The sequence below is a fragment of the Helianthus annuus genome, chromosome 3, assembly GCF_002127325.2.
Source record: "Helianthus annuus cultivar XRQ/B chromosome 3, HanXRQr2.0-SUNRISE, whole genome shotgun sequence".
Taxonomy (NCBI): domain Eukaryota; kingdom Viridiplantae; phylum Streptophyta; class Magnoliopsida; order Asterales; family Asteraceae; genus Helianthus; species Helianthus annuus.
This window is the reverse complement of record NC_035435.2, coordinates 40515348-40523184: the sequence shown is the minus strand read 5'-3', so window position 1 is coordinate 40523184 and position 7837 is coordinate 40515348. Positions and strand designations below refer to the sequence as shown.

At 38.9% G+C, this 7837-nt stretch overlaps 1 non-coding gene across 1 annotated transcript; it reads left to right on the top strand.

The window, feature by feature from the left end:
• The first annotated feature begins 603 nt into the window (after positions 1–603).
• Positions 604–709, top strand: LOC118490864. The gene has a single exon (XR_004890089.1). It is a non-coding gene; the product is annotated as a small nucleolar RNA R71 (small nucleolar RNA).
• Positions 710–7837: the final 7128 nt, after the last annotated feature.

The following is a 7837-nucleotide window of genomic DNA, read 5'->3' as shown; positions in this document are numbered from 1 at the left end:
GCCTCGTCCTTTTGCATCCGAACCTCATCACGTTGATTCATTCGTTGCATTTCAACTTGCATCGCCTTCAACATCTCCATTACTTCGTTTCCACCCGAAGAGCTTTGACCCGTTTGATATTGCCTTTGAAATCCTTGGTTTCCTTGGAAATTCGGGTTAGCTTGATTTGAAGGGTTCCCATATCGGAAATTTGGGTGGTTCCTCAACCCGGGGTGGTAAGTGTTGGAATTCATGTTGTAGTTCCTACCACCCCCTCCTTAACCTTGTAACGCATGAACTTCTTCATATTGCCCTTCCACTATTCCTTGGCAATTTTCAGCCGCATGACCTATTTCATTGCAAATAGCACAAACATCATAAATTTGGTTAGAGGTTTGGATATTACCATCATCGACCGCATGCACTTGTGTTCGGGTAACGGCCGGTCGTGCTCTCCTCGATGCTTGAGCTTTCCTCTTTGAAGTAATTGCCATTTACTCCAAAAATTCCCAATCATCATTCTCGTAGTTTGTGCCAAATGTCCCATTTGTAATACACATTAAGTCACGAGCATCTTCGGCACATAACCCCTCGTGAAAGGCATTCATCAACTCCCAAAGTTCAATTCCATGATGAGGGCAATTCTTGATCATCATGTTGAAACGCTCAAAGGCTTCATGAAACATTTCGCCTCGTTGTTGTTGAAAACTCCTCAACCCCTTTCTTGCATCATTAGTCTTTTCGGTGGTGTAAAATTCGTCTAAGAAAATTTGTTGCATTTCCACCCAAGTATAAATAGATGCCGAAGGCAAAGTGTAGAACCACTTCTTTGCCTTATCCTCCAACGAGAATTGAAACAAGACTAACTTGACATCATCGGCCGAAAAACCTTGACTCCCAGGAGTATTGCAAATTGAGTCATAGGCCTCCAAATGGAAGTAAGGCTCCTCTGTTGCTAGCCCCTTATATTTCGGCAAACTTTGCAAGGAATTAGTCCTTACTTCAAAAGTTCTTCCTTGGTTATTGTGAGGAATAACCACCGGTGAAGGATTGTGAGTAATCACCAGCCTAAAATGCGCTTCAATACCCCTTGCATGTTCTCTAAGATGCCTTCTTGGTACACCAAACCGACCCCTTGGACGAACTTGACCCATTGGTCTTGGTATATGCCCTTGTGGTGCAATTGGTTGTTGAAATTGTTGTTGTGGCATCGGTGGGTTTTGAATTGGCCTTTGAAATTGTTGTTGAACATTCGGTGGACGAACTTGTTGCAATGTATGGGACGTTGCATTTGTAGCCCTTGTGGCCTTGGCCTATTGTGTTGTGGTATAAGTTGTTGTTGTTGCACTCCACCAACACTTGGCATTCCCTGAAATTGACCTTGCACATAACCAAGGTCTCCTTGATCTCCATCACCCCCATAAGCATACCCATCCTCATCAAAACCCTCAAATTCCTCATATCCCTCATCATAACCATCTCCTTGAATTCCCGAAGATTGCCCAAATGGAAGAGTCGAGTATTGAAAACCCGACTGGTTCGATGGTCTAAAAGTAGATGTGGCACGGACAATGGTTGAATTTGGTGTTATGGTATAATTTGCATATGATGGACCCACACCTGGGAAGAAATGGGATAATGGTGGAATAGTAGTAGCAGGGTTAAAAGTAATGGTGGGTACTTCTTGGGTGGTAATAGGTTGTGTGGTATTAGTCGGTGGTAATGGTTGGAATGGTGGTATTTGGTGAAGGTTGAGTGGTTGTTGGTATAAATGGTGGAGCAGGTTCACCCGTAGTGGGTGGTGGTGGTGGTGGATCCCGATCCATGTATCTCAGTGGTGTAATCGGTCTAATTGGTGTTGTTGGTGAACCGCTGATTGTATTTTCCCTTAACAAAATCCTGTTTGCTCACAAAGTTCGTTCGATTTCCGGATCAAATGCTAATGGTGAAAGCTTGTGAGAGCTTCTAGTACGCATGCACCTTTTAATACCTGCACACTAACACACCTAGCGTAAACCAGAAAAATAACAAACCTAAAAAGATCAAAAATAACACACGTTGCGCACTACTCCCCGGAAACGACGCCAATATTTGACGTGATGTCGTGGTCACAATCAAATTTAATCCAATTACTACTAAATAGATAGTGGCAAGTGGGTATCGAACACAGAGAGTTTGTGGAATATGTGTTATTTGAAGTGTTTCTCTAAGTTAACTAAATTAAGCTAATTGCAAGAAAAGTAAAATTCAAGAGTTGATTTGAGTGAATTGGTTTAAAAACTAAGTTTAACTAAATAGATTGCAAAAGAAAAGTTTTGGTTGTAAGAAAATTAGAGACAAATGACCATCCTAGATTTCCGGTTTGTTTCGACATTCATATTATCATTTCACTAGAAAGAACTACATAGACATAGCTCATCTGTGATTACTTGCAGTGATGAAAGGGAACTAAGTACTCAGATTCCTAGAACGTGAGGTTGTTACCTGATGATCAATCAACCCTTACCCAAGCCTAACTATACCCATGATATCTCGATTGCCAACGGCACCAAGAACGTATGGTTTCTAATTAGTTCAACATAAGGATTAACAAGTTACTAACAAACAATCACACACCATAACAAACAAATCATAAAGATAAAGATTGTTATTCTAGAAATTACAAAAATCAAACATGAAATGTCTCAACCAAACCTTCAATCCATGACAATCATCAAATGTTTAGCCACTCATGGCTTGAAGCAACATCATACTACTAGTTTCAATGTTCAAGGAAATGACAAACAAAAAAAAAAAGATTAACAAGTGTTCTTCAAGCTCCAAGGTCTCCAACATTGCTCCCAATTCGTTCACAAGCCAATGGTAACCGAAATGAGATGATTAGACACCATAAAAACCCATGAAATGACAATTTAATGCATAAGTTACAAAATTGGATCAGTCGGTGTTGTAACCTACGGCGGAGGGCCGTAGGTTACGGCGGGCAGCTTTCCCTTACGGCGGGTGGCTTCTGTCTTACGGCGAAGGCTTTTTGCAAAGGTTGGGGCCGTAACCTACGGCCAAGTGCCGTAGGTTACGGCGCTGAGTGTTAGTTTTTCCTTGTTTCCTTCACTTAATTCACCATTTCTTCAATCCCAACACCGCCAACTTCTAGCATCCATCCAAGCTCCATAAAACCCGCATTTTAAGCTCTTTAACACCTGTAACATCAAGCATCTTGTGATTACCAAATTCAAGCTATTAACCGGATAAAGTATGGTATTTTAGTCTATTTAAAGGCTTAAAGGGTTGTCCTATGGACCACCCGTCATTAGTAAATTAAAGTTTCATAAAAAGTTTGTTTAAAATTTATAAGAACACTTGATTTTGAAAGATCATGGTTTGTAAAGTGTAGATCTAAAAGACTACACATTTTTAGCAAAACGCAAGTTCATCATAATGTTTTGCATGAAGTAATTAGTGTATGTTACTTGTGAAAATTGTTGGAAATTGTTTTTGGTGATGAAAAGAAAATAAACACATGTTTTGAAAACATGGGAAACCTCCATTTTTAGGGGAAACTATGTCAAAATTTTTATAAAATTTTGACACTTAGAAAAATATAAGTTTTGGTGAAACTTAATCTCCAAAATTCACCTAAAAATATTTATCAAGGTTTCCTAATTTTTGTATAAAATTTCAAGTTAAGAAATAATGATTTCTTAAAGTTAAAATTAATATTAGAGTAAACTGCCATTTTGGTCCCTGTGGTTTGGGCGCTTTTGCCATTTTAGTCCAAATCTCAAACTTTTTACATCTAGGTCCCTGTGGTTTGCATTTTGTTGCCATTTTAGTCCAAAATTTAAAAACCCTATTTTTTGACTGTTGCAACCTCCTATTTTGTCTTTTAGTTCAGGGGCATTTTGGTGATTTTCTTTTCATTTAACATCCATTCCATCCATTCCATCCATTCCATCATTTTTGTGGAATTTAGGCTGTCACCAGAATGCTCTGAACCATATGGTTCTTTTTTGACTGGCAGTTTGTGAATGCTCTGAACTACCACCACCCCCACCCCCACCACCGAATCATCCCCACCACCATCCCACTGCCGCCAACACCATCATCCCCGTGAACTCTCTCTCTAAAACCTGCACACACACACACACTCTCTCTTTCTCTCTCCAAACACCCATCTCTCTCTTCTCTCTCTCCTCTCTGTCGAACACCACCACCACCACCACCACCGTGAACTCCACCACCGCCACCGCCACCACCACCACCACCACCACAAACTGCCAGAGCCCACCCCAGCTCTAAATTGACTTGTATACACCGAATTCAACAAGTATGGAGTCTAATTCCTATTTTATCCAACAAAAATTCAATCAAAACACATCATATTAACCACAAACATTACCGGAAAAGCAGAATCAGTCGCTAGAAGAGCAGAATCAGTCCGCTGCTGAGTTTCTTTCTAGTTAGGGTTTTATTTGGGGATGATGATGATTTATTTGGGGAAACTTCGAACCTCCTTCATCAGCGAGAGAGAGAAGAAGAGAGAGAGAGAGAGAGAGAGAGCTGATTATGTAGTGTCGGTGGTGAGAAGGGGGACGACGCTAGAGTGGGTGTGACTGTTGGATGGGATGACGCCGGAGTGGCGGTGGTGAGAAGGGGGAGGAGGTGGCGGTGGTGGTGGTGCTATAGAGAGAGAGAAGAGAGAGAGAGGGAGGAGGTGGCGGTGGTGGTGGTGCTATAGAGAGAGAGAGAGAAAAGAGAGAGGGAGAAGAGAGAGAGAGAGAGCTGATTATGTTGGGGATGATGATGATTTATTTGGGTTTTATTGCTAAAAAAGCTAAACATAAATGACCAAAATGCCCCTACACTAAAGGACAAAATAATCAGTTTTCAACAGTCAAAGTAGAGGGTTTTTGGATTTTGGACTAAAATGGCAACAAAATGAAAACCACAGGGGCCCAGATGTAAAAAGTTTGAGATTTGAACTAAAATGGCAAAAGTGCCCAAACCACAGGGACCAAAATGGCAGTTTACTCTTAATATTAAGTATGTATGTTTTTAGGAAAGATATATATATTTAGTGATCACCAAATTTTGCGCTAAGTTTATATTATGTGTATTATATGTAGTAGTGTATATTTAGGAAAGATATATATATTTAGGAACTTGAAAAATACACTAAATACTCCCAATGAGTATAAATACAAAAATACACATACAAAATACATAAGGATGCTTAAGTATACAAAATTTCTCTCAAGAAGAGCATATGGACAAATACAAGAAAATATATTTTTATAAATATATTCCTTAACAAATTCTTGGACTTGGACAATTTAAGGACAATTATGGACTTAAAATATATATTTTTGGACAAATATATATCAACTACAAAGTAGTAAAAAAATATACAAAATCGGGTGAATAACAAGAATAAATATATATATTTCCAAGCATGACAATATATATATATATATATATATATATATATTCCACACAAGTCTTAAAAATATATTATTTTTAAGAAATATAATTCCGGAAAGTAATAAAAATCAAAGTATTGATTTTTGGCAAATAATGTAAAATACACAAGTATTTATATAAAAATAAAAGTATACTTTCCTAAGTATACTTGCACAAAAATAATATTGAGAATATTATTTAACAAAATACTTATATATATATTTTTTTTGGAAAATAATGTAAGTAACATATATGGACAAGTTAAAAATATACTTTATATTTTTAACACTTATTAATTTGGCAAAGACTACATAAACCAATATATATTTTTGGGAAGTAAAATATATATATACAAATATCTAATGCAAATTCAAAGTGCAAAGACACGACGTACGGGCAAGACCCGACAAACAAGAGCACGACCCTCACAAGAGTTGAACATACAAAAGACAAATACATAAACATAAGATGGTGACTTGTATTTGTGTGATACAAGTCTAGTGACTTACGAACATAGAACAATTATAGGTTGTGATGCTTACACGGCACAGCCGGTGAACGTTTACGACACGAGCTATGCAAAACTGTGATTCATGTCCTCACTTTTAAACATTTTCTAGTTTTCTAAACTTGGGGAAAATACATGTACTGTGGTATGTAGAAACAAAACTAAGGAATGACTCTATAGATCATGTCACGAATAGGGTGTCATAAGCACCATCAATCAACGTAAGTCCTAGACCGTGGAACAAAAGGTTAGATCTAATGGGTTTCAGGCAGCCACACTCTTGGCCACATTTTTACCATGAGTGCTTTTGTGTCTCTAGTCGTGAATCGACAAGTAAAATGCCTATGGTTTGGATGCTTCCTATGTCGTTACATATGTTAATGGCCTTGCAAACCATTAGCGATCTCGATTTCCTTACATTTACAGAATACTTTTCATGTACAATTACATACCATGATTCTTACAACGAATACTTAAATGTTTTGCGCAAAACTGTATGAATTCACACCAACTTATGTTGACGATTTTCCAAAACTTACATGTATTTCAGGTAACTAGGTGGATGTACGTGCAGTCCCTCTTTGCTCAAGGATGTTCTTTAAGTTTCTAGTTATTTTGTGTCGAGGATCCAATGCCACTTTTGTAGGATTTGTTGTTATTTTCTACCTCCTGTGATGATATAATGATCAAAACCTTGATACTTCTTTTTGAAACGTAGTTGTAAACTTTTCAAACAATTATCTTATGTGGGATGTAAACTTAAAACTTAACTTTTGTTTTGGATATTAATTAACAATGGCGTTGTGGAGTTTGTTTTATAATCATGTAGTATGTATACCATTCGTATGCAATGAGAACCTTTCAGGATCACACCTCGTGCTTCCGCCTTAGAAAGGGGTGTGACAAATTGGTATCAGAGCTGCGATTATAGTGAACCAGGATTCCTTCTCGAGTCTACACTACAATCTTTAGGATCCTCTCACGAAAACAATTTTTCAAAATATTTCATTGCATAAAACTTTCCGCGACATCCACTACCTGAACTTGTTTTCAAAGAGTCGAGTAAGGACACTACGAGACTTAGGGTGCACAGGGGTAGCACTTAACTTCAACTAGGGACTACTTGCTTATTTGTGTGTAACTATATATATTAATTAAGTAGTATAATTAATATATGTACATATGCTAGATCCTTATGTTACAGGTACACATGTCTTCATCTGAGAGTAGTGGTCTATCGGAGGAGCATGATCCCATGGCTATTGTTTCCGACGACGAGATTGCCCCAGCTCCTGAGATCTTCACTTCCGACTCTGAGACCGATCCCGAGCTTATGTCTGACGACAACCTTGATGATTTTCAGCCTTTCGCTTTACCCGACTTTGGTGACGACATCCCTTTCGTTGATGACGTTCTAGCTTTTCCTCTACCTATTCACGACCAGCTCATCATTGGACATCCCTATGGAGAGCATCTTGTCGAGCCCATTCCGATCCACGATGTTCCCCTCGCTACCATCCCTGCTGAGGATTGGCCTTTTGTTGTTGACTTGGACGATGATATCGATGTTCCTGTGATTGAGGTAGATCACCTTGATGACGACATGGGTGATGGCGAGGTATTCGACATCGCCATCCTAGACGTAGCATCACCTGTCGTCTCTGTTGTTGACATCTCTTCTGATTCTGACCCTGATTCTGTTACCGACTCTTTTGAGTCTGTGACCTCTTCAGCCCTTTTAGGTGTTGGACTAGGGGCTTACCCTACTAATGATGATGATGACGATATGTCCATTGCACCAGCTTCTCCTGTTCACGTTCCTACACCTACTGATACACCTCCTCACACTCCCACTCACGTTGCAAGTGACAGCTCATCACAGCCACCTAT